General features: G+C 33.3%; 2 pseudogenes; one reads left to right on the top strand and one right to left on the bottom strand.

The window, feature by feature from the left end:
* Positions 1-345: 345 nt before the first annotated feature.
* Positions 346-464, bottom strand: LOC118605303 (annotated as a pseudogene).
* Positions 465-19,609: 19,145 nt separating this feature from the next.
* Positions 19,610-19,728, top strand: LOC118606592 (annotated as a pseudogene).
* The last annotated feature ends 5,936 nt before the right edge of the window (positions 19,729-25,664 follow it).

The following is a 25,664-nucleotide window of genomic DNA, read 5'->3' as shown; positions in this document are numbered from 1 at the left end:
GCCACTGTAGGTTATATTCATTTAATTAGAATCAAGCAATTCTAAAAGTTTCCCTGAAGTTTTCTGGAAGCATTTTTCTTTTTTAGCAAAAGATTTATATTTTTATCATTCTATTTTTTAGCATATGAAATAATAAAAACTTAAGCTTTGCTTCATCCTGGAATTAATTGCCCCTCTTTTTCACATTTATCAAGTCAATGTGGCTCTTTGGGATTTTATGGCTTTCTAATGTGTGTGTACTTGTAAAGTTTTTTTTTTTTAATTTATTTTTTAGGTGGGACAAACTTTGGTTGACCTCACAGATTACAAGGACCTTGTCAGTTTACTTTTTAAAAAATTTTTTTACACCTACAGAACCTGATCTTCCTAGGTGGTCTCTCATCCAAGTACTAACCAGGCCTGACCCTGCTTAGCTTTTGAGATCAGGTGGGATTGAGCTTGTTCAGGGTAGCATGGCCATAGACTGCATGTGTACTTGTGATACATAATGTTAGAACAAATAGAGTGTTTGTTATTATTCTGACACCTTAAATTCCATACTGCTGAGTTATATGACTAGGAAATTAGCAATAACCAACTCTTATTCAAACATAAACATATTTTAAAAAAAATATTTAAATATAAACATTTTCAGGTAATAAAACCTGAAAACCCTGAAAATGTTACTAACATTATTAGTTTTCTAGCACTAAAAACTAGAACTAAGTGAAATTCAAATTCAAATTGACAGCACTGGAGTGCCTTCTGCTTTATGTTTATTTTCCCTTAATTTAATTGACAATACTCAAAGTATTATTTAAAATGACTAATTTAACATGCTAGGTTACGTTTCTTTTGTCATTTCACTCTCTCCTCTTACAAGCTCAAAAAAATTAATATAGCGCTCATTAATGTTTTATTTATCCCTTTAGTTATTCACATCTCATTCAACAAACACATATATTGAATACCTGTTATATGCTATGCATTAGATGATCATCTTCCCTACCCCCAAAGAGTTACTAACTGACTTTCTTCTAGTATGTTTAGAACAGTGCTTCTCAATTTTAATGTATTCGTGAATCACTGAGGATTATAAGTAACAATCTGATTTTGATTCATTAGGTCTGGGGTGAGGCCTGAGACTTTGCATTTCTGATATAATCCCAGATGATTCAGATGCTCTTGGCCTGGAGAGATAATACTCTGAGGAGCAGGGCTTTAGACTAGAGGATAGGTCTGGTTTTTCTGAATTGATTAGTCTGTCTACCCCAGAATCAAGACATTTGATTCTGTAAATAAAGATAATTTTGACAGAAACTACGCACATAATTTTTTGCGATTATGAATTTATCATCTTTGCTTTTATGGTATTTATCACACTGTAATTTTATCATTAATTGTAGCATCTCCTTCTCTGTATTTAATTTCCTTGAGAATTAACACTAAATTATATTTAGCTGTGTGTTTCTACCATCTATTCTGGTGTTTATTGCTTAGTAATTATTTGATGAATAAGTGTAGTAATGGTTATGATTGTCAGAGTAACATCTATTCTTACATTTTTCATCTTTTTGTCTATTCCCTAAGGGTCAGAAAAGCCTTTTCCTGATACACTGTTTCCACTCTGGTCTAAATTCAGCTAGCCTTCCTAAGGAATGATATATTCAAATATGAGCTAGCTGGTCTTAGTTTTGATGTGAAATAAAGGGATTTTCAGGATTTTGAGAAAGAGACAAAAGAACACAGAAAGTCTGTGTCTCAGGTAAGATAATCTTGGAAATAAAAGAACTCTTAGAATGCCAAGTATCTGGAGTGGGGTGGCCAAAAGCGAAGACCAGAGGCAATGAAACGTGGGTCAGGTAAGAAGGTGTGTTAGAGAATAGTGTCCAGAGATAGTCTGCTGAGGAAACAGTACTATGGGGAGGCTATCAACTACACTGGAGGGATCTGACACTTGCCTTATTTTCTAGTCCTGAGTTGTACTGTTATCAGTGATATGAAGTAGCACGGTAGAAGCTTTAGAAAGTATGTAGGAGGGGGAATAAGTCTCCACCTGACCCCTGAAGGTTCAGCGTCCCAGACAATAGACTTATAATTTCTTATGAGAGCTTACAAGAGTAGGCCAGCAATCGTTTCAGCCTTATAGTAATAGTAAGTAATTTGATAATGACAAACATTTATATACTACTTCGGTGAAGTAGTAGTGAACCATAGAACTATGTTATGTAAGTCTTAGGAGACAGTAATACATGCATCTTTCATAAGACAAAGAACAAGGTAATTCAAGGAAAATAGCCATATTTCAGAATTGTTGCTTTAAAGTTCATCTAATTCTACAATATTTTTCCTTTGAAAATGTCATAACAATATCAGTGGTTATACTTACCTAGAGCTTTACAGACATTAACTCAATCCCTTTGAGAGAAAGATACAGTTAACCTTTGAACAACATGGTTTCAAACTGCACAGATCCACTTCAATGTGGATTTTTTTTCAACATATATACATCAGCCCTCTGTATCCTTTGGTTTTGTAACCACGGATTCAATGAACTGCACATCAAAACCAGTATTTCTATCCATAGTTGAGAATCTGCAGATGTGGAAGGCTGACTATATGCATTGTTCTATGCCATTTTATATAAGGGACTTGAGCATTCAAGTATTTTAATATCCATGGGGGTCCCCAAATTAATCTCCCATGGCTATTGAGAGATTTGTTTGGGGAGTCAAAAGTTATAAGTGAATTTTCCAACTGTGTGGGGATTGGTGCTTCTCATCTCAAGAGTTAACTGTACTATAAAGGCACAGCATGTTTGAGTAATTCACTCAAAGAGTACATACCATTAAGTGGTGAAACTGATTTTTAAACCGAAGCAACTTTGGTCCCAGGGTCTGTGCTTTAAACTACTACATGCAACTATGCATCGCATAAATGATTGTTTCTCATAAACTTTAAATATGAGAGATATACAATTAAAATTGATTCATCTAGATACAATTGAGAAGATAATACATATGTCATTGTAATGATGTAAACAATAGGAGTTGAGAAGTTCAGGTCCACCAACTCAATGTTTTATATTTCTAAAAGACAGCCTGTTCTACTCCTCTGTAGATATTATATATATACATATATATATAATATAGTATTTTATGTATACAAATTGTAAAATGATTGCTGAGAAAGGACACAGAAATGCTTATCTATATTTGCACAACACATGTCATGATGATTCATTCTCTTAATATGCTTAAGGACAAGAAAACATGAGCAATCTACTAATTCAAAACTGATGGAACGACTATCCCAAGAGTAGTGTAATGGACTGATGGCAAACTCTGGAGATCTCTGAAACTGAGATCCTCCTTTGCTCTCTTTTCTTCAGCAGTTTGAGCTGAAAAAAGAAATACTTAACACTTTTGCAAGTAATGCAAAGCTACTGGTTTAGATGACAGGCACATGCCTGAAAAAAAAAGTCTTTTCAGGTAGGAACTATGGGCTAAAACAAATAAAATAAAATTTTACTAGGTTGTTGTAAACTCTTATTTATTGCACAATTACAGCATAGGGAAATTTATGGCAAAATTCCTGTGGTTTTATTTGACTACCTGCTCAATATGAATGAATATGGTGTTAATGGATGCTTTAAAAAGTTAACGCATTCTTAAACTGCATTAATAGAGGTAGAGAGTCAAGTTCAAGGGTGGTAATAGTTTCACTATAATCTGCACTACTCAGATCATGTCTTAAATATTGCATTCAGTTCTGTAGGCTGCATTTAAGAGTTGCTGAAAAGGTGGATTATACCTAGAGGGTGGCTAGAATGTTGAAACTCGAAGTGTTTAAGAAATTGGGCTCATCTAACCTAGAGAAGAAAATGATCAGGACTTATGAAAGCCCACATTTTAAAATACTGTCTTTTTTTTGAAGAGAGATGATCATAATTTGATATAATTCTACCAAGAAGGAGATCCAATATGTTATAAGTTAAAGGATTAGGTATATTCTTATAGTTATGGCCTAGTAAAGATGGAATAAGACACCTTGACAATAATGAAGGTGGAGTAGAGCAAGTGATTATTTATCTTTTTTATTATAATAAAAATTATTTTTTTTAAATAAGAGATTTTATTTCAAAGGCAATCGTACTCGGCTCGAAACTCATAAAATTTGGAGGATGTTAAATAAAAATTTAAGATGTTTTCCCTCTCAGAATCCTTGTCACATTAACTGACACATGGCTGACATAATCACTGTTAACACCTTCTTGTACTTTTTCATAGAAAATGTTCATGCATATAAAAGATCATAAATATGCAGACAAAAAGAATATACATGTATATATATGCAAGTATTTTTTAACATTAAAACAATCATACTATACATGGTGTTCTGGAGCTTATATTTTGAATTTGTCTTTTCATATCAGTGAAATGAGACTTATCTTATTGTTTAAAATTGCTTAAGATTTCCTCATTACCCAGACTCATATTAATAAACATTTAGGTGTTTTTATTTTGTATCACAGTGTTTATAAGCTTGACTATAATAACCTATCTTGTACAAATTTCTTTAGTCTTAGTTGCTAGAACTGCTAAATATGAATATTTTAAAACTTTTGAAGTATTTTGTGAAATTAATCTCAACAAAGATAGAAAATTAGACTTCTATCAACAGTATGTAAATAATTCCATAGATCTCTGCCTAACCAACAGTTTTATTATTATTTTTATTCTAATCTGATTGATGAAATAGGGCATTTTAATTTCTATTGATAGTGAAGTTAAGCCTCATTTAGTGTGTTCATTATTCTTTTGTGTTTGTTTGTGTGTGTGTGTGTGTGTGTGTGAATTTCTGTTCATATTCTTTGCCTATTTTTCTTATGATTTTTCTATTTTCAAAACATTCACTAGAATTTCTTTAAATATTAAGAATTCAAATACCTTTTTGTAAATGATACAAATAGCTTTCCTCTTCTAACATTTGATTTTTAATTTTTTTGAGATTTAGAAAAGATTTATTAAAAGTATATTTAGAAAGACATAGAATGCACATGGTCCCAGTGAAGAGCTATAACATACCGCTGTAACCACAACCACCAAAACAAAAGGCCACAAAAAAGCCACACAAAAGGACCACAAAAGTAAAAAAGACCCATAATATTTGACTTTAAATTTATGTATACTTGTCATATTGGTGGCCTCTACTCTTTATTATTTGCTGGTTTTAATTATCAGCAAAAAATTAAGAAAAGCAAAAATATATATTGCATTAAAGAAGCCAACTGATTAAGGAGCCATTGTTCTTGATTTCTCAATAATATCTACCCTTTCCTGGGTATCAAAATATATAAAGATAACGAAATATAGCTTCCTATAAAAAATAATGATTCCAATTTTTAAATGCATTTAACAAAAAGAAATTCAATAAAATTCCTTGAATAGTGTTCTAGATGTTAGGGAAGGCACTTAGAAAAAGAAATTCTGTAAGTTGTTTTCTAAAATTAAAAACAATTCTAATCTCTTACTAAAAGTCAACTTGAGATTTATTTCAAAATCTTAGCTTTAACCATATCAACAAAAAAATATTTTTGATTTTTTTAGTTTAAAATTTATTCCAGTAATACTACCTTAATGATGTGTGTACATGAGTGTGTATGTGCAGATATGTATGGGTGTGTTTTGGTTCAAGCATATGAATTTGTATTGATTTCGACTGTCTTATCATCCATGGACTCCTGGATGTTAGATCAAGGCACAATAAAAAATGTCAGTTTTTGTATGTTGCCTAATTTAAGTGTGTTGGCTAATTTATGTACCTGAAGTTTCTGGTGGATTGTATCCAGAAAAAGTGTGCATACTAAGTGAATTTCATTAAACTGCTAAAGAATAGGACAATGACAATGGGAACACTATGTTCTCTGTTTTTCATACTAATGCTCTGATAAAGAAAAAAAGCAAACATCTCTATGAATATTGTTTCTTTGTGACTTTTTTTATAAGCAATATTTCACTGAAGCTAAGTTTTCATTATTTGGCTATCTCACTGCCAGTTCATGTTTTAGTAATTGAATTATTAGTATGAAAATAATATAGCTATCATTAAAAAGTACATAGAATATACAAACATGGAGGGCAGCAATAATTTAATTTCTCTTCATATGAGTTTAGAACAAAAGGAAAAGGAAATGCCTGTGAAGTTATCAGAGTTTAAATACTACATAGACAAAGCTGACAAACACTGAAACTGGATCCTGGATTTGGGATTGGGAGTTTGAATAGAGGATATTGACTCTCTTTCCATGGAGACATACGAAAAATAAAATTAAGCATTCTTTTCTCTTCAAACGTTTATATGAAAGCCAGAGTTTGGACACAACCACTCATTTTCTCAAAAACTTGTAGTGAGCATCCATTATGAGTTTAGTCTCAAAGTCATCTTGCCTAACCTTCAGACAATGAGAAATTTTCTACTTTCACTTAAAAAAATTAAATGAAAATTAAAAGAGCAAGAAAATAACATTCTTTAGTTATTAGTTTGGGGATTATCAAAATAACCGATGACATCCAAAGCTAACAAAAGTATAGAAAAACTATAGTCTTGTACAATTTTAGTAGAACTGTAAATCGATACAACTGCTTTGGAAGGACATCTGGAAAAATTATCAAAATTTAAAATATGCATATTCTTGGGTCAGCAATAATAATAATAGTAATATTTTTCACAGAAATACTTATATAGTGGTGTGAAGATGTGTGAAAATATTTCCTCTTTTTTTTTAACCCCTTTTACCCTATGAGAATATTGATTGCAACATTGCTAGTAACAGTGTTTAGTAATCACAAATAATGGTTACTAGACTGTTAATAACAGTGACCATTTTATGGGTGGTTTTCAGTTTCTTCTTTATAGTTTCTGTTTCATCTGAAAATTTTATTATAGAAGTATATGTAACTTAATCCAGAATCATTATGATACTCCATTTAAAATTAAAAACAAACACTGATACAGAAATTATTTAATTTAAAAATAAAAATTCAAAATTAATGTAGAAAATCATAAATTAAAAATTTAAGAGATTTTTCTATATAAAAATTGAGTCTCATCAAACTAAAAATCTGGAAGCTTGGCACCCAGTTCATTAATATTATTTTGTAAAATTGACTTACAGTTAATATGTGAGATTCTTAGACTGCTGCTACTTGAAATAAAAAGAATATGCCACTTAGTAGAGAATGTGATATAAGTAAAGTCTCTATATGTTGTCCCATAATTTATAGAACCAAAAAATTCCTTAGATAAATTTGAAGACTGATAAGTAACTCAAGCAAACTTATAAACACAATAATGAGCAGAAGAAACCTCTATGATGCCATTGTAATTATAGAAGACTTTAAAATACAGACCTGAAAGATAAATGAATGGAGATAAATGAATAATTTGTGCTGAAAAATATCTAAATATAAAAATGTTTTAATAAGCAACTCCTAGAAAACTTTCCATAAAAGTGAATTTTTCTAAAATCTATTATTTTTTCTACATAGTGACTTTCATTATAAAATTTAAAATACTTATACAGCTTAATTTAGTGTAACCATTTAAATATCTACTCATGACACATGAACTTTTTATCATGTAGAGGAAGGCATATTTATTGATAATAAGATTAGTAAGTATATCATATATTTATTAAAATACTACTTTAAAATCATTATATTAACAATAAGGAGATTTTGTGTTATAAATTTTAAAAAAGAGATGAGAAAAAATTATTTAAAACACCTAAAGTAAGTACAAGCTCTTTCTGTTAAATTTCCACAAAGTACTAGCAGAATCACCATTTATTCCCAAACAGGTACTGCAGCTGACAATCATCAAATCAAAGATTTTTTCAGGGCTTCACAGATCACACAGAGCACAGAGGAGAATGTGTGGCCATCACCTTGAGCCTCTCTCGCTCCACATCCACAGAGCTGAACTTCCTGCCCTGTCTGAGTTAGGGGATGGTGTATCTGGGCACTGCGCCCATCCCCGTGACAGAACAGGGCGATGCTCTGCTTCCTTGTTGCAGCTCTCATATTGTAAACAAAGGTCGTTTTCTAGGTCTATTAGTGGCACACTGTTCACATTTTTGTGCTTTTTATTGGCGATTTTGCTCTTTAAGCAGCACCCTAATCTAATACTTTAATGTTTCTAAGTGCAAGAAGGTTGTGATGTGCCTTACTGAGAAAATACGTGTGCTAGATAAGCTTTATTCAGGCATAAATTATGGTGCTGTTGGCTGATTAAAAGTCTCTTTGACAAACCAATGTCCTCAGAGACCTCTTTTTGACTAGGCCTCAAATTTGGCCCTTGTCCTATCTTTGGTTTGCCCAGTCTAGCCTTAGCAAAGAATCTTAGTCAGTTTAGGAAAAAATTCCTCTACCCTGAGATCTGATCACCTTTGATACCTTATTAAGTTTCTCAACCTCCACCTTTGATGTATAAGTCCTCAGCCAGTGTCTCATGTCCCTATGACATAAACCATCTCTGTGGATTGCCTTGCAGAACACAGTTAGAAATGTGACAAATAGAAAGTAGAACAGCTCAACAGCAAAGGGAAGCTTTGGAGGAGGGAGGAGACAAATGAATTGGCTTCTGAAGCAATTAAGATATCTTCCAGTGATATTTAAAACTATTCTTCTGTTTCATATTCTTCTTTGACAATTTGTTCTGAGAAATTTGGTCTGGAGGGTGAGAAGAGGGTAGAGAGGAAGAGAGAGAGAGAGAAAGAGATGGGGGAGAGAGAGAGATTTAGAGATTTAGAGATTTAGAGATTTAGAGAGAGAGAGACAGAGAGAGAGAGAGAGAGAGAGAGAGACAGAATTGACTGATTCTAATGTGGGGGTTCTTGATGAACAATGAAAATAAAAGTAAGCCAAATTTCTGCATTCAGTTTTTATTTCAGTTTATCTTACTGCTTTGGATAAATTGAGTAATTTCTTTTGATGGAGAAAGTAGTTTCAGAAGACATTCTTAAGACTCATAGTAAATTATAGTGACTTCTACTTTTCAATTCTAAATCTTAGGATTTAGGATTAAAATTCATTGAACATCATACCAACCTGTAAAAACACAGCCTGTAAAAATGCAATATAGGGATTGGCTTCAAGTTAGCAGTCACTAATTAAACATATTTCTCATTCCTGGTTCTGGGGATACAACAGACCAAATGTGATAAACAAACTTTGTTCCATAGCTTTGAAGTCTTCTTGCTAGTTTCCCCCAACTTAGAAAAATTATACTATTTATAAAAGTGCATAAATTGTAATTTAAGTTAAAAAAAGCCTTGAAATTTTTATCAAAAGCATTCAAATTACTCTCTCCCCAGGTCAGCTAATGAGTTGTCAGGAGCTGGCCTCTTACTGTAGTGCACCTCCTGCAGACTAAGACAGTTAACCATGTTTTCATCAAAGGAAATGCTCATTAGTAGAGCTTTCAGAAACTGATTTGATTATAGTTTCACTTGTTAAAGTGAAATATTTTGAGCTCATTAGGATGATTATGATTCAAGGTCATCGTTTGAAGCTAGTCCTGTCAATATAAGATAAATGGGCCCTCATCTTTTTCCCTTCTTTACGTCTGTGCTTTTTAAACTCTTCTGTGTGAAAGTTCCATAGCCATAATTAATTTTTAGTTCTTGTGTTACAAAGCTGCTTAAAAAAAAGAACAAAGATTTTGGCTACCAAAAAGGCCTTGAAGAACTATTAAGAGGAGGAGGAGGCTATCTTGTTTTAGAAAAATCAGAGAAAAACCTTGAAAAGTTCAGCTTTTGAAATCCAGCTGTTTTCTCCTTGACCTTTCCAAAGTTTCTAAAAGGTACTTTGTACATAATTTTGAACGTACCTTTTCATCTCAAAAGTATAAAACTAAACTGAAAACCACCCAAGAACTACCAGTGGCTTAATTAAATATCTCTTTTATGGCGCAAGATGAAGTTAACACCTTTAAAGTTATTTTCTTTCTTTTTCTAAATCCAGCACTTAAATCTCTGAGCGTTAAAGAGCCACTTAAACATAAAAGGGAGTGATGTTAACTTCTATCAGCCAGTCATTCTAACATGAGTTTGCCCCTTGAACTTCGTTGGTCAAATATTGCCTTTTCCTTTAACATTAAGGAGAAGTTACAGTGAAAGTACTTATTTTTTTTTAACCTTCTGTATGTTATATTTGGAAAAATGTTTTGATCTTTAAGAGGATTGAATCTCCAAACCCTTCACTTTAATCTACACTAAACTTGAACATTAGATAACAGTTTAAAAGTTAAAATAGAATATTGAAAATTTTAGTTGCTAACTTACTACTTTTTTTCTCACTCTGTAGACAAAAATGATTAAAATATCTTTTTTTAAAGCAATACATTTTTATGTAACTTTTAAACCTGTGATTTTAGCATTTAAGATATTGTTTATTAATCAAAAAGCTACTGAACAAACATGCAATTCTGTAATACTAGATCAAAGGATGGTCAACACATAATTTTTTAAGAATAGATATGAACACTGTACCTAGAAGCAATTAATTTTTTATTCTCACATGTACCTGTCAGCTCCTATGATAATAAAATTTAGAATAATGAAATTAAATTTGATTCTTTGGGACGCTTGCATGAAAGTTACATAAGTGCTAATTAATCTAGTTTTATTTTTAAACAAAAGCAGACCAAAACTAAAGCACACAGTCAATAGACTGTTCTGGAGGAAGGGTATTTACTTCAGTGTTGTTTTGATGCCAGGGTGTATGGTGGGATATGCAGAAGACAGCATGAATTTACTGAGGCATCTAGAGACATCAGAGGCAAAGTAGGAAAGTGCTTCATTCAAATTACTTCCCAAAATTGCTTGTGAAGACTACTCTTGTATATCTTTTCTCTTTATCTTCACTTTTGATTGTCACATCAGATTATTTCTGAACTGGATTTATCACAATCTGTAATTATTTTATTTGTTTGTTTATCAATTTCTCTCAAGTAGGATTTCAACTCCCCGTGAGCAGAGAAATTGTTTTTTAGTCACTGATAAATCCCCATTGCCCAGCACCATGTCTCTTTAAAGTGGGGACTCAGATGCAGCTGTAAAATGAATGCATAAATAAAGCCATAGATAAATTATATATCATTTATTCTTTCCATCTTGGGTATTCTTTGCATCTTGCATTAAAATGAATCTCCTTGAGCTGATGGACTCAATTGACTTCTGATTTAAGTACTCGAGACAAGGCATGATGAAAGCTTGTCTCAAGGTAGGAACAATGGGTCTGCATAAGAGAAGAATGTGCAAGAAATAATTAAAAAGGAGCATCAACACATCTTTAGAAACTATTAACTGGCAGCTTAAGGAAGGAAAGAGAAAAGAATGAACCTGGAACTACTATGTAGAAAATAATCCACTGACAAAAGTCATAAAGGACAAGCTAAAAGTTCATTGTTAGAGGTGGGTGATCACATAAGATAATGTGTTCTGTTTTAGACATCAGATTGAGTATGAGATGTTTCTGGAAATTCAGTAGAGGTTTTACTTTGTAATACAGTGCTGGAACTCTCAAATGTGCCTTAAAAAGTAACATATCCAAAGGAAAATACAGGATATTGACCTCTAGAAAGGTACCATGTGGTAAAGTTCAGAGGAAATAAAAGAAGAAAAAGTGAAAATAAAAAATATGGGGTGGGGGGGGGGTAACCCCTTACATTTTTTACTTAGGATGGGGTTATCCCTGGCATCATTTCGAAAAAGCTGACCTTGTGTTTGAAACTGCTCCACTTCATCTTCTACATTTCTATATTTCATATTTTGTACCTCTAATCCAAGACAATCAATTTCTTCATGATACAATAAGCTCCTCCTCACCTCAACCCCCAAACACATACTCCTTGTCTCTCTGGCCTTTTATTAGAACATCCTGGCTCCTAGACATTCTCCGCTTCATCTCTTATATAACCCAACATCTCATTACATTAGTGTGTTTGGCTTCTCTGAATTAGCTGATAGTACAACAGTCCCATAACTGTTGAGTAACCTGTCCTAATAGGTACATGTGAATTTCTGTAGGCATAAATTTAAAAAAAAAAATAAAAGTATCCATTAGATATTAAGTAGAGTGATGCCACTAGAAGAAGTCCCTTGGCTGTCTTCTATGATACTTCAATCGCCACGGTCCAAAGCCAACTTTGCAGCATAGTAGGTATATATTTTAGGTAAGGTCTCTCATAATTAATATGATTTGGTTGAGACATATGTTCAAAATATCAACAGCACATACACATAATGCAAGTATGAATACTTGCTCTGGGGTGGCCAGCATATTTTCTTTCTGTACTTAGACCTACACTGAAATCTCAACCACACATAAAAGATAGTTTGTAGACTATAGAATTAGGCTAAAAGAGAATTTTAGCTTAATACAATATTAAATTACATGAGGTTAGTAGAACTCAATGCATCATTTTCTCAATGTTATCATTTGTCTTAAATTTCTAATTGTTCTGTCAAAAATCCTATGAATAAAAATTGAAAAAATGTGACCCTGGATCAAAAAGCGTTTGTAAGCATCAGAGCTACAATGAATATGGGTAACTGCCTCAGAGTGATTCCCACCCCATCTCATCTCCAATAGGTCAGTCCCCTGCACTTTACATTCCTGAAGCCTTGTGGGCATTTACCTCTTCTGCCCACTTAGACTAAAGGACAGCTTCCATCACGTGTTGTGTTCTTCTGCTGTGTATCTTTAAAGTTTTCCATTAATACTTGAGTAAGAATTAACCTCTCATCTTTATTTCTAAGGAAAACACATGGGTTGATTATTATCTCTTTAGGAATTACTGATGGTAAATTTGTTTTTAATATTTTGTTTTTCCTTTAGGAAGATGAACAGTCAAAGCTATATACTGTTTATTTTGTATTGTTTTCATAGTATTATAAAAGGTAAACTATATCATTTATATAGTATTATAAAAATTATACTTTTTGAATTAATGTGTGTATGTACCTTTTATTATTCTAAAAAAACCCCCAGTATTTTCCCTTCTTTTTTATTTTGAGTTTAGATAAATAATAAGATAGACTCTTGGTCATGGCCTTGGTGATGTGTGAAGGTACTGCTACTTCCATATAAATACATCTATTTAAAAAAAATAGATGTATTTGTTGTAACTATGAAAATGAAACTTAGAGCTAATGCCTGGGACAAATAGGCAGAGACAATTCTTGATGATTGAGAGAAAAGCAAATCAAAAAAACAACATGTGAAAAGGTATTGAGTAGGAGAGAGCCAAGCATATTCAATGGACAATGGGAGTTAGCTTGAGTTTCAGGATCAAGAAGGGGTTTGCTTAGATGTCTGGCCATTATGCTGTACACCTGAAGCTGGTTTGGAATAGTATCAAATGCCAACTCTGATTGAAAAATAAAAAGTAAAAACAAAAAGGAGGGGTTTGCAAAGGCAAGAGAGACAGGCAAGCGTTGCATCAATGGAGGAAACTGGTTCATTATTTTAGACAAAGAAGAGCCACTTAATTTTTCCTAAGAGAAAAAATCCCTCACTCTTCTTCTCTTCTTCCTGTCATTGTCATTTGTTTCTTCCCTCCTTCTGTTTTTTCATCTTTGCCTCTTGCTATCTTTCTTCATTCCTTCTATCTCTATTTTTTCTCTTCCTTCCTTTTACTCATTAACCTTTATTTTTTATCTTCTTACCTCAGTCTCTTTTTTTTCTATTTCACCTCCTGGTCTTTCTTGAAAATGAATTCATTGCCTCATTGAATAAGATAATTTTTTTTTTCTTTACAAATGCACGGGGCATGATAGAAAATATATGTACATCTACAACTTAGTGCTAATTCCTTCTTATTTTTCTGTGTATTCCTAATAACTAGTCTCTGGAGAGAATTTTGAAATTATCCGGTGTACTTTTTATTCTTTCCTGGACTTCACACAACACATTAGAATCATCAGAATAATATTTGATAGCTCATTCATTCAGAAACAGGATAACACAATAATTTATCAGTTCAATCAAACAACTGACAAGATACCAATAAGTATAAAACAGCAGAACCAAACTACCTTCCCATAACATTTTTATCAAAATGGAAAATTAGCAATAATATTAGTTAATAGAAAGTAATAAAACCCATCATTATAACTTGCATTTCAAAAAAATATAGGACTATATCTAATGAGCTTCTGTCTTGTAAGCTACTTCAATAAAGTATTAAAATAGATTTATAGAACATTAGTAGTATTATTTAACATAATTGATAGAAGGTTGAGTAGCCACAGTGGTATTTGGTTAATATATATACAATTAAGAACTTAAATAATGATTAATTATGAAGTTTGAACCAGAAATATTGTATTGAAGATATTTGGATTTTTTTCACTTTTACACTTCTTGTGTCTGAAACATACCACAAATAGAGGGCATTTTGTAATGTATTCAACATTCAAAAGAAGGTAGAAGAAGACTGGAGTGAGAATAGCTTTCTACAATAAGAACATTTTGATTGCTTTGTTCATATTACATACTAAGATTTGATCACAAAGTTCCTTTTCATCCTCCTCTTGCCCATCTAGAGAATCAGGAGACCATTTTTGCAAGATAACTAATGGACAGACAATCAGTGATGATTCTTATTAGAATTTAGGGAAAAGAGAAAGAGGGACCTAGTGGTGGAAAAAAAGTAAAAGGACTAAGGGATTTACACAAAAGAACAAAGAAAGGAAGAGAAGGGTTAAATATAAAATAAACACCTTCGATTGACTCTGGCTTGGCACATGGTCCTGTTATCTCATGCCCCAGACACTCTTCTTTATATGAATGGCCTTCAGACAGAGGGATAAGCACTAGTAGAAAGAGCTGAATCAGGCCAGGATGAATAGTAAATTTTTGTAATTTTCATCTCATTCTCTGAGCAGTGTAACAGGGTTAGGTTTATGAAGCATGAGTTCACACAGCACCGTACTGACCATGAAATCACCACAAGAAGTAGAAGACAGGTCTGTTTAGAGTAAGTATGTTCCTTGTGACTCACTCTAACTTCTTATATATGTTAAACTGCTATTGATACCTGCAGGCTGCAGAGAAGTATTTACCTATGCGTTCTATACCTGTTTTTTGGTTTATATCATTAGTGACAAACTAACATTATGCCTCGTCCTTACTGGCAGGCCCTGAAAACTAATCTTAACTTAGCACTAACTTGTGCTTTTCTCCAGAACCTAAAGAACACAAGGGGAACTTAAAGATAAGTTTCTAGCTAAGTGAATTTGTTATTCCTCAATTAATAGGACAATAGCTATAAGAAGGGGAAGAAGTATCAAGTAAATCCTAAATCTGGCAGCCTTCGTGATGTGATCTATATTATTAATTGTGTTAGAGGTCACATTGGGGGCCATGTTAAAAGATTTAATGGATTTTATATGAGTTTTGAAGTCTTGCACATCCTTAAAATATGAAAGAAGGGAAATATAAAGGAAGAAAAATTAGGATGTGTGTAGATTGTTGTATTCTTAACAATGTAATTATTACTATTACAAGAGGCCCCAAATTGCAAGTATTTGGAGATGATTCTTTGGTTTTCAAACTCATATTTATGATATGAGTACTATTATATGATTACCTATTTGATTGCTTCATATTATTCTTGGCATTACCCATTGAATTATAGTAATTGTTAAAGAGATAATGGTGAATTTAGATAACAAAATTATGTTCAGAGGGAGCTTATATGAGCTTGAGTAAAGATTCCTTAAGGCGCTAAGCTGCTTGAGAAAGTTGTTTTGAAATGGTTCCTTGACAGTTTTAAGTTATTTCACATGTCTATAAACTATATGTAATATAGTATCTTGACAGAGAGTAAGCAAGTGTTGAGGAGAAATCTCTACTCCTATTGATTGGTTCACTCAATAAGCTTCAGGGAAGTGAAGACATTTTCATGTTCAATAGGAATTGCAATGGTGTCATCAGGCCAGTATCTACATTGTGCAGCCTCTGTATAACAGACCAATGCCCGGACCTTCTACTAAAGAAGGATGACTCAGGCAGCCTAAGCACTATGGAGAAGGGCGGTGGTGGTGGTGGTGGTGGCCAGGTCCTGTCTTAACCACTGGTCTAACTCTCAGTTCCTCAGTGGGAAGCTGGTGATAACCATTAGCTAATGTGGCTAAGAATACACATCCCTGTTTTGGGAGTTTCCTTCTCACAGGTTCTGCTGATCTTCTGATCTTATGTGATTTGACCCATATGATTTTGCATTGGATTGTCACTTAATCATTTTGTAGTAGTTATAGCTATCAATCTTTGCAAATAAATTTGCTGAAAAGTTCATTTTTAAGCAACTTTTTAATTTTTTAAAATGTGTTCTGTTGAATTTTAGTTGCATGTTTTACTTGATAATCATGTTTGATGTTTAACTTTGCAGGTATATGTCTTTATTTAACTTGGGCATTCAGACTTGTTTTCATGTTCTTATTACAGGCTCTATGGATGGTAGCAGAGGAAGAAAGATTTACAAATGCGCCGATGAAAGCAGATATGATTTTCCTCCCTTATTTTAATAACTTAGTAAGAAAGTCCTTTCTTAAACTATCAGATCTAGCATTTGGAAACTCAGATACAAGAATAATAAGCCTTTAAGCTGGGACCTCAAATAGCAAAGAAAAATCTAATGTTTGAAATTTTTCCAGTTTTATTGAGATATAATTGATGTACAGCATTGCATGTGTTTTAGGTGTATAACATAGTGATTTGATATATGTATGTACTGCCAAATGATTACCAAAATAAGTTTAGTCAACCCCCATCACTTTACATAGTTATAATTTTTTCATTGTAATGAGAACTTTTAAGATCTACTCTCTTAGCAACTTTCAAATATACAACATAGTGTCATTAACTATAATATGCTGGGGCTGCCAAACAACATACTACAGCCTGGATGGCTTAAACAACAGAATTTTATTGTTATAAAGTTCTAGAGGCTAAAAACTGAGGTCAGATTGCCAGCATATTCAGGTTTTGGTGAGAGCTCTCTTTTTGGCTTTCAGACAGACTCCTTCTTTCTGTGTGCTCACATGGTCTTTCCTCAGTGAAAGCACATTAAATCAACGAAGGGAGAGAGAATGAGAGAGATTTTTCTCTTTCTCTTCTTATTAGGCTACCAGTCCTATAAGATTAGGACCCCACCCTATGACCTCATTTAACTTTAATTGCCTCCTAACCACTCTATCTCCAATGATAGTCATATTGGGAGTTAGAACTTCAACACCTGAACTTGGTAGTAGGGAGGTTGATTCAGTCCTTACCAGAAACTTTATTGAATTATGGAAAGAATGAATGAAATAAATTTTTTCATGGACTTGTTGGCTTAAATGTAAATCAGAGAATGTGGTTGGACACCTATATAATATATGCAAGCATTCTGTGCACTTAGGAGCTCTTTGAACTTTCTGTAACATTTAAGTGTCTTTCAGTGTTTCAATTTCTCTATGAGCTTTCTATAACATTTAAGTGTGTATGGCTCATTTATGTGTGAACTTACACATATACACATACACATGACTCTGGGGGTGGGAAGTGTTGCCGGCTCCATATGCCAGCATGTCTAAGTCTTAGCTACAGCCCAGCCAATACTTTTTTTTATTCACCCTATATGAAAACTTTATAATCTCTTTAAAAGTTCTACACTATTCTAAGCAGTTGTAGGGCAAGGGAAATAGAGTATTTTAGTTGAAATACCAGGTAATTTTCTAGAGCTTGGAACTTTATTTCCACAAATAGTATCAATCAAGAGTATGAGAAACAGTATAAACAACCTATATTTATGATGGTTTGTATACTTTTACTTTTCTGGTGTCCATTCGGCTTCCAAAGTTGCTTCTACCTTACCACTCATCTCTTCAGTACTGTTATCACAGAGTTACTCTTGTTTCTGGAACAAGTATCTTGAGGGGTTCATGTGACATAGGGCTAGTAGATGCCTTTTGCTTAAAAGCAATCTGGAGATAGTTATAATTCATTTGTATGAGTGGGCCAGTATCTATATCCTCAGATTGAGGTCCCAAGTCAGGATTAAAAGAGCTGGTCCTCCATCATGTTTTAGGGAAGGCCTTGGTCTTTACTGAGACCTTAGGTCAAGGACGTCTAATCATTATATTATTATTTTTTATTTTTATTTACTTATTTTTAGGTGAGGCAACCCTTAGTTGACCTCACAGATTGTAAGGACCTTGTCAGCTTACAAACCATTATTTTTTATTTTTTATGCCTACACCAGCCGGTCTTCCTAGGTGGTCTCCCATTCTTTGGGTCTTCTTGCTCACTTACTTATCTCTTTCTGGGTAGTACTAAAAAATCTTTCTTTTTCTTCGCCAAAATCTTTTCTAAGATTTTCTATAACACTATTGTTTAAGCTGTAGTTTTAAAGATTTTGACATTTTCTCCCCAGATCTCTCCTTTCTTGGATGTGTAGAGTCTCAGAAAAGATGTTAGATCAGGAGATTGTCAGATATAACTTTCCAGTGTACCTGGAATGTTTGTTTCTCTGACATTTAGGAACTTTTACTGCATCAGCCCATTGCCAAGAACACTCTATACTCATTTAGGATGGATCTTGTAGCTCCTTAATATTTGACTTCTAAGTCTCCAGTTCTTCCACTCTCCTCTAACCAGTGTGTCAGGCATGGCTCAATAACAAATGCTATAGGTTGACATCATTTTTTTCCCAAGGAACTCTTAGACATCATGCAGATTAAGAATGTGGTATCTAAAAATTCCAGGTAAACAGACTTAGAGCCCAGAGCACAGACAGGAACTCTTTGGAAGACAGGGAAATAGAGGTAGAGAGGGATTGTCTAAAAATGCATATCTGAATTTCAGGTCTGCCCTCACCAAAATCGCTGTTATGAGTATACCAATTTTTCCTGTCACCTGCATAGTATTTCATTTAATGTGTGAACTCAATAAGGAACCAGAATCAGCGATCAATATCATTCTCACCTGTTCAGTTCTTTTTTCTGATCCTGCCTCTGTTATTATCCAAATAGTTTACTCTCCTGAACTGCAGATGCCTCAAGTATTTTAATTATTGTTTACAATGGGTCACTTTTGAAAAGTAGATCCCGACCACATTACCTTTGTCATAAGCAGTGTAAGAACATAATCAGGAACATACAAGTGTACTATTTATGAGAAGAATAAACTGCTTTTTACTAAGGAGGCACTTGGTACCAGTTGATTGGTATACTCAGGATGTGTAGCTGTGGGCATGACTATGGCTTCCATCAGCCAGAAGAACATGATGAAGGGAGGCCTTTCTTGTCTCTATTGCATGGGAGCCTTATATCACAGATCAGAACAAACGATACAATAAATATAGATCTAATAACCTAAAACAACTCAGCATGAGACCACTTAGCATGAGGGCAAATATTTCTTTAAAATTTAATAATATTTTGGCTCTTTAACCAGTGTGTCATTCTGAGCTACTTTTATTATATGTATTATTTTGATATTGAAACTTTAATTAATATGAAAAAAAGTGAAAGCAAATTCCTTACAGATTTCCATGTGTAATGATTAAAAACTAAAAATGAGTCTACAACCATGCTACCCTGAACAAGCCCAATCTCATCTGATCTCAGAAGCTAAGTAGGGTTGGGCCTGGTTAGTACTTGGATGGGAGACCACCTAGGAAGACCAGGTGCTGTAGGCATAAAAAACAAAAAAATAAGGGATTGTAAGCTGACAAGGTCCTTACAATCTGTGAGGTCAACCAAGAGTTGACTGACCTAAAAAATAAAAATTAATTAATTAATTAAAAATTAAAAATGATGACTGCTTAGGCTTCAGTTATCTAGAAAATGCACTTCTGTAGAATACCTAATTTTCTAATGCTACTGAATGAATGACATATTATTAGCTCATTTTTATTATGCGTCTCTCATAACATAGAATACTATAGATGCTTTCTTGCTCAAGAAAATTATGACCCTAGTGATAAAAGGTAAAATTAACATACCTGCAAAAAGCAGAGTTAAAACATTCAAATTAGGAAACACTTGAATGCCTGGTCGAGGTTGTCCCTGAGACCTAACAGTATTTCTGTACTTCCTATAATTTATAGTAAGAAAATTATTTTATATGATACTTACCATATCTGGTGCTTTTTATTCCTTCTTGTAGATCCATATTTCCAAAAGGTGACTTTTTTTTCTGCTTAAATTATTTCCTTTAATATGTTCTGTAGTAAAGATTTTTTAGTAATACATTCTTACAGCTTTAATATTGCTTTATTTTTAAATGTTAATTTTGTCTTAATTTAAAAAAATGTATTGAAGAGAAATTCATATGAAATTGGTCATTTAAAAGTGAACAAGTCAATGATGTTTAGTACATTCACAATGTACAACCCTCATTTCTATCTAGTTCCAAAACCTTTCTTATTACTCCAATGTAAAACCCCTTATTTATTCAGCAGTAACTCCACAATCTCCACTTTCCCTAGCCTCTGGCAATCTCTATTCTACTTTCTGTCTCTATAAACTTGGCTATCTTAGATATTTTATATGAGTGGAATCATATAATATTTGTCCTCTTGTGCCTTGCTTCTTCCACTTAGCATAATATTTTAGAGGTTCATACATATTTTACTTCTTTTTAAAGGTTAAATAATATTCACCCACCTACATACCACATTTGTTTATCTATTTATCCATTGACAGACATTTGGGATATTTTCACCTTTTGGTAATTGAAAACAGAGGTGCTATGAACACGTGTATACATGAAAATAGTTACACAAACAAGTACACATACAGGCATTTTTATAGCAGCAATGTTCTCAATAGCCAAAAGATAAAAATTATTTTTTAATTTTTGTGTGCATACATGGGATTTGTCTGTTTGTTTATTTATTTAAAATTATTGGGGGTGATGGGTTAATAAAATTATATATGTTTCAAGTGCACAATTCAGTAATACAGCACCTATATATTGTGTTTTGTATTCACCACCCAAAGTCAAGTTTGTTTCTTTTTGACTCCCTTTATCATTTTCTGCCTCCTCCCTCCCTTCTTTTCCTCTGGTAATCACTGTTGTCTATGTCAATGAGTGTTTGTTTGTTGAACATCTTGTATTTCTGAATTTGTAATTTTCATCAAATTTAAAAATTTTGAAAGTGATTTTTTTTCTCTTGACTTTTGCATCCTTCAAGGAATCCATTTACATGTTTGTTTGATTTTCTGATATTGCCCTATAGCTCACTGATAATCTTTTCATTTTTTTAAATTTTTTTTCTCTGTATTTCATTTTGGATAACTAATATCTCTGTCTTTAATTTTACTAATCTCTTCTCCTCCATCAATCTTAACCAGTGTATACTTTATCACAGACTTGTAATGAGTTGCATCTTTTATATAATGATTTAACTTTTGAACAAATGGAATCGAGTTGTAATGAATATTTTAATAGTCTTGTCAGCTAATTTTAATATCTGTGTCTGTTCTAGTTCAGTTTAGATTGATTAATTAATTTTTGCCCTCAAAATGGGCCATATTTCCCTGCTTCTTTGTAACCCCAAAAATTTCCAATGAGATGCCAGACATTGCAATTGCTGCCTAACTGGGGATAGATATTTTTGTAACTTTTTATATATTCTCGAACTTTGGTTTGGGAGTTTGTTAAGTTACTTGGAAACAGGTTGACCCTTTGGGGTGTTGCTTTTAAGATTCCTTTGGTGGGACTAGAGCAGCACTTAAGTCTAAGCCTAAACAGTCCTCACTGCTGAGGCAAGTCTCTCAATGCTCTACTCTGCCCATGATTCAGGAGGTTTCACTTTAGCTGATGAGAATAGGCACTATTTCTGGCCTTGTGTGAGTGACAGGCACTGTTTAAGTCTAATCATCTCAGAGGATTATTTCCTAGCCTTGGATAATTTTCTTACACCAGTGTACTACCAATAAGTACTTTGCTAAATATGAAAGAGAGATGCTTCACAGGTCTCCAGAGTTCTCTGTGCAGCTTTCTCTTCTCTGGTACTCTGTTCTACACACCCCAGTATCTTGATTCTTCCTGAACTCTGAGCTCTTAAGTGTAGAGAGTCTGCCGGCTCTGCCTCAGCTCCCGTTGCCTGTACTGCAGTCTAGAAACCCTGTCAAGGAAGTTCTCTTGGGCAACCACAGGGCTTACCTCACTTATTTCCCATTTCTCAGAAATTGTTGGCCTTCGTTGTGTGATATCCTTGCCTCAAAAACTGTTATACTCTATAAATAGCAAGCATGATTTTTTTTTCTTTCATGAAAGGAATTAAATCCAATTCCTGATACTTCATTTTGGTCAGAATCAGATGTTCTTTCTCATCAGCTAGTTACTGATATTATCCCAGAATTCTCTCAATCATTCTATTTTCTAGTCAAGAAATTTCTGTTTTGCCTAAGCTGATATAATACGAATTTCTCCAATTTATGTCTGAAAATCATGATTAATAAACAGGCAAAGATCAAGTAACATATGTAAACTGATAAACCAGAATGTAAGCAAAATGTATTTAATCAGATTAATAAGTAATTGTTTAAATCTTTAGTGCAACTTTTTAATGGTAGGCCCAATTTTGATTAAAGGCCTGATAAAAGAAAGCAAAATTTTAACTCTTTTTAGCTTACATAATTCTGGAGGAAAACCTGATAATGGTATTATAAAACCCACAGAAACAGAAAATTCTCCCCTTGGTTTCTGTGCTAAAATTAGCAAAATCCTTTGCTGCTTCTAACAAATATAACTGACTTAAATTTCATAAAAGGCAGAGCAACGTAAGATGTAGGTTCATTAAGACTTCGGATACTATTAATATGACCATCTACTTGAACCTCTAGGAACTTTCAGACTTGCAAATAAAATTTTCTATGTTATAGATCAAGGTTCAAAAATATCTCAATATTTAATCATTGCAGGTCCCATTTATTCCTTCTTATCTGTATATGAACCATCAGTTCTTTTGTAAAGTGTTCTGTAGTAAAATGCTACAGGCTTTTCTGGACTATTTGGCATAATTGTGAAAATTATAACTCTTGCCTCATAGAGTGAAGCTTCAGTAACTCAACAGATTGATAGGACCGGGACCAAGTGCACAGAAATCCTTGAGATGTAAAGAGCTGTTTAGGCAGCTTTCAAACTGTTTGACATTCTTTTGACCTATGTCACTATTTATTTTTCTATAATGATTTAGTCATGGAACTATGTGCTACTAGGAATTTCCCTGGGTAGTTTAAGCATAAGGGAAAATGTTAATTTTACTTCCCTGTCTTTTCACAGAATATTTTTGCTACCTGGCATTTAAAAGGTAGACTAAAAGGTAAAGTTATATTGAAAAATAACAAACAATAGTCTATCTCATGGCTAAAGACAATGTTCACTGTTCACTGAAACATTCTTCCATCTAAAATTGGAACTTGATCTATAGGAATAGAGAGATCTCTAAATTTTGAGAAGAAAGTAAAAAAAAAATAACATAAATCTAAAAATGCACTTATAGAATCAAAACTCTGATTCCTATTAAGAGTAACTTTTTGCTAATAAAATTGAACAATTTATATTTGTAAAATGCAATAGATGACAAAGAAATTACCATAGATCTTCTTACTAAAATAATGATTTATTCTCTTTAGGATCAAGTTGACAACATTAACCAAATATGGCTTTGACATAAAGTTAGGAGAAATTGTGAGCTTGTTAGATAACAGAATGCAGAGTCAAAGATCTTGACAGATTGAAACATTGGGTCTAATTTCATCATTTTGCTAGATAAAATTTATGTCACAAAATGTAAAGTTCTTTTCTGGGACTTATGATGGGGAGATATGTTTGTGTGTGTGTGTGTGTGTGTGTGTGTGTGTGTGTGTGTGTGTGTGTGTCTATGTTTATATTGTTTGGGGCATATACCCAGATCTACCTATACAAAGTGTCAAACCACTTTCATCCAGGGACAAGACTTTGGCATAAGAAAACTGCCTTGACTAGGCTTTGTGGATATTTATATATATAGTAAAATATGATTATTTATATGTACTATATAATGATAATATGATCATTAACTGTCAAGTACTGTGGGGAGCTATTTATATATGCTATTTTATTTCATTCTTATAACCTCTGGAGAATGTAATTGTTCTTATTGATTCACATCTACAAATGAAGAAATTGAGCCTCAGATTGGTTAAGTGACAGGATCAAGACATGAACCTGGTCTTGGGTCCATCTGATTATAAAGACCATACTCTTATCCATATTCTGTTGCTCCCCTGTAGATAAACATGAGTCAGACATTTTACATGACTACTCCCCCAAACACAAATTACATGAATGACAATGAACTAATAAGAGGGAGGTGAAAGTCTTCTTTCTTAAAAAAAAAAAAAAAAATCCCTAGCTTTTTTTCCTTCTCTATAAGATGTTGTACAAGATCCTCCATATGGACATGGGTGTGAGTTAAAGAAGGGCCATTGTCAAACAGTAGTGGACAACACGTGAGTCTGGAAACCCTACTCATGCAGCTTACTTATGCCCTCTTTTTATGTTGTATGAGTTTGCTAGGGCTGCCATAACAAGATACCAGACTGAGTAGCTTAAACAATAAAAGTTTATTTCTTCATAGTTATAGAGGCTAGATGTCCAAGATTAAGAATGCCACCAGGGTTGGTTTCCTTTGAGGGCCTCTATATTTGGCTTGCTTTGTAGATAGCCATCCTTTTCTGGATGTTTTTAAATAGTTTTCCCTCTGTGTGTGTCTGAGTCCTAATCTCCTTTTCTTATAAGTATACCAGTCATATTAGATTAGCACCCACATATAAAGCCTCATTTTACCTTAATTACCTCTTTAAAGACCCTATTTCCATATATATTCACATTTTGAGGAACTAGGGTTTATGACTTTAATATATAAATTTTGGGAAAACACAATTCATAACACATGTTAATGCTTGATCTGAGTGTATCACTTTATTTAATTGCTCTGCCTAGTTTTATGACCTGGAAGGTTTGAGAGACTCAGCTCAAGATGAGCTATTTCAGATAAATGTTCAATTGATGTCCCATGGTCATATGCTCCATTTCCACCAGAGCCAAAAAAAGTATATTAGATGCTATTTTTCAAATTATGTCTTAATCACCAGTGCATATGACAAACATTTTTTCAGGATCCCAGGGACCTGCATTGCAATTCTTTCTGAAAGTTTTCCAATCACTGATATCATAGGTTCTTCTGGGTCTTAACTTCATGGGCTTTGCTGGATCACATGGCCCATGTGGTAGCACTGTTAGTCCTAAAACATAAATTTGATGGGATGCCCATTCTTTCTTTTCATCGACTCAAAGGTGGCAGGTTAACTAATATTGTGTTTCCTCCATCATGGTAGGAGGTGGAAAATTTGATCATTCATTTTTCATTTTAGGACCGCGACCACTGAATTCCTAAAAATTTTATGTATATGACAAGCCCCTGAATGTTCAGAGGGTTTATATCCATTCTCTGAAGTACATCTGTCTCTCTAAATGCTAGCAGTTTCTTGTTCACTCAGCTCAATGAGCATGTAATCAATGTGATATATATATGCATATATGTATATATATGTGTATATATGTATATGTATATACACG

Source organism: Rousettus aegyptiacus, unplaced genomic scaffold (assembly GCF_014176215.1).
Source record: "Rousettus aegyptiacus isolate mRouAeg1 unplaced genomic scaffold, mRouAeg1.p scaffold_m13_p_1, whole genome shotgun sequence".
Taxonomy (NCBI): Eukaryota; Metazoa; Chordata; class Mammalia; order Chiroptera; family Pteropodidae; genus Rousettus; species Rousettus aegyptiacus.
Note: the sequence above shows the minus strand (reverse complement) of the source record. Positions and strands in the feature narration are given on the sequence as shown.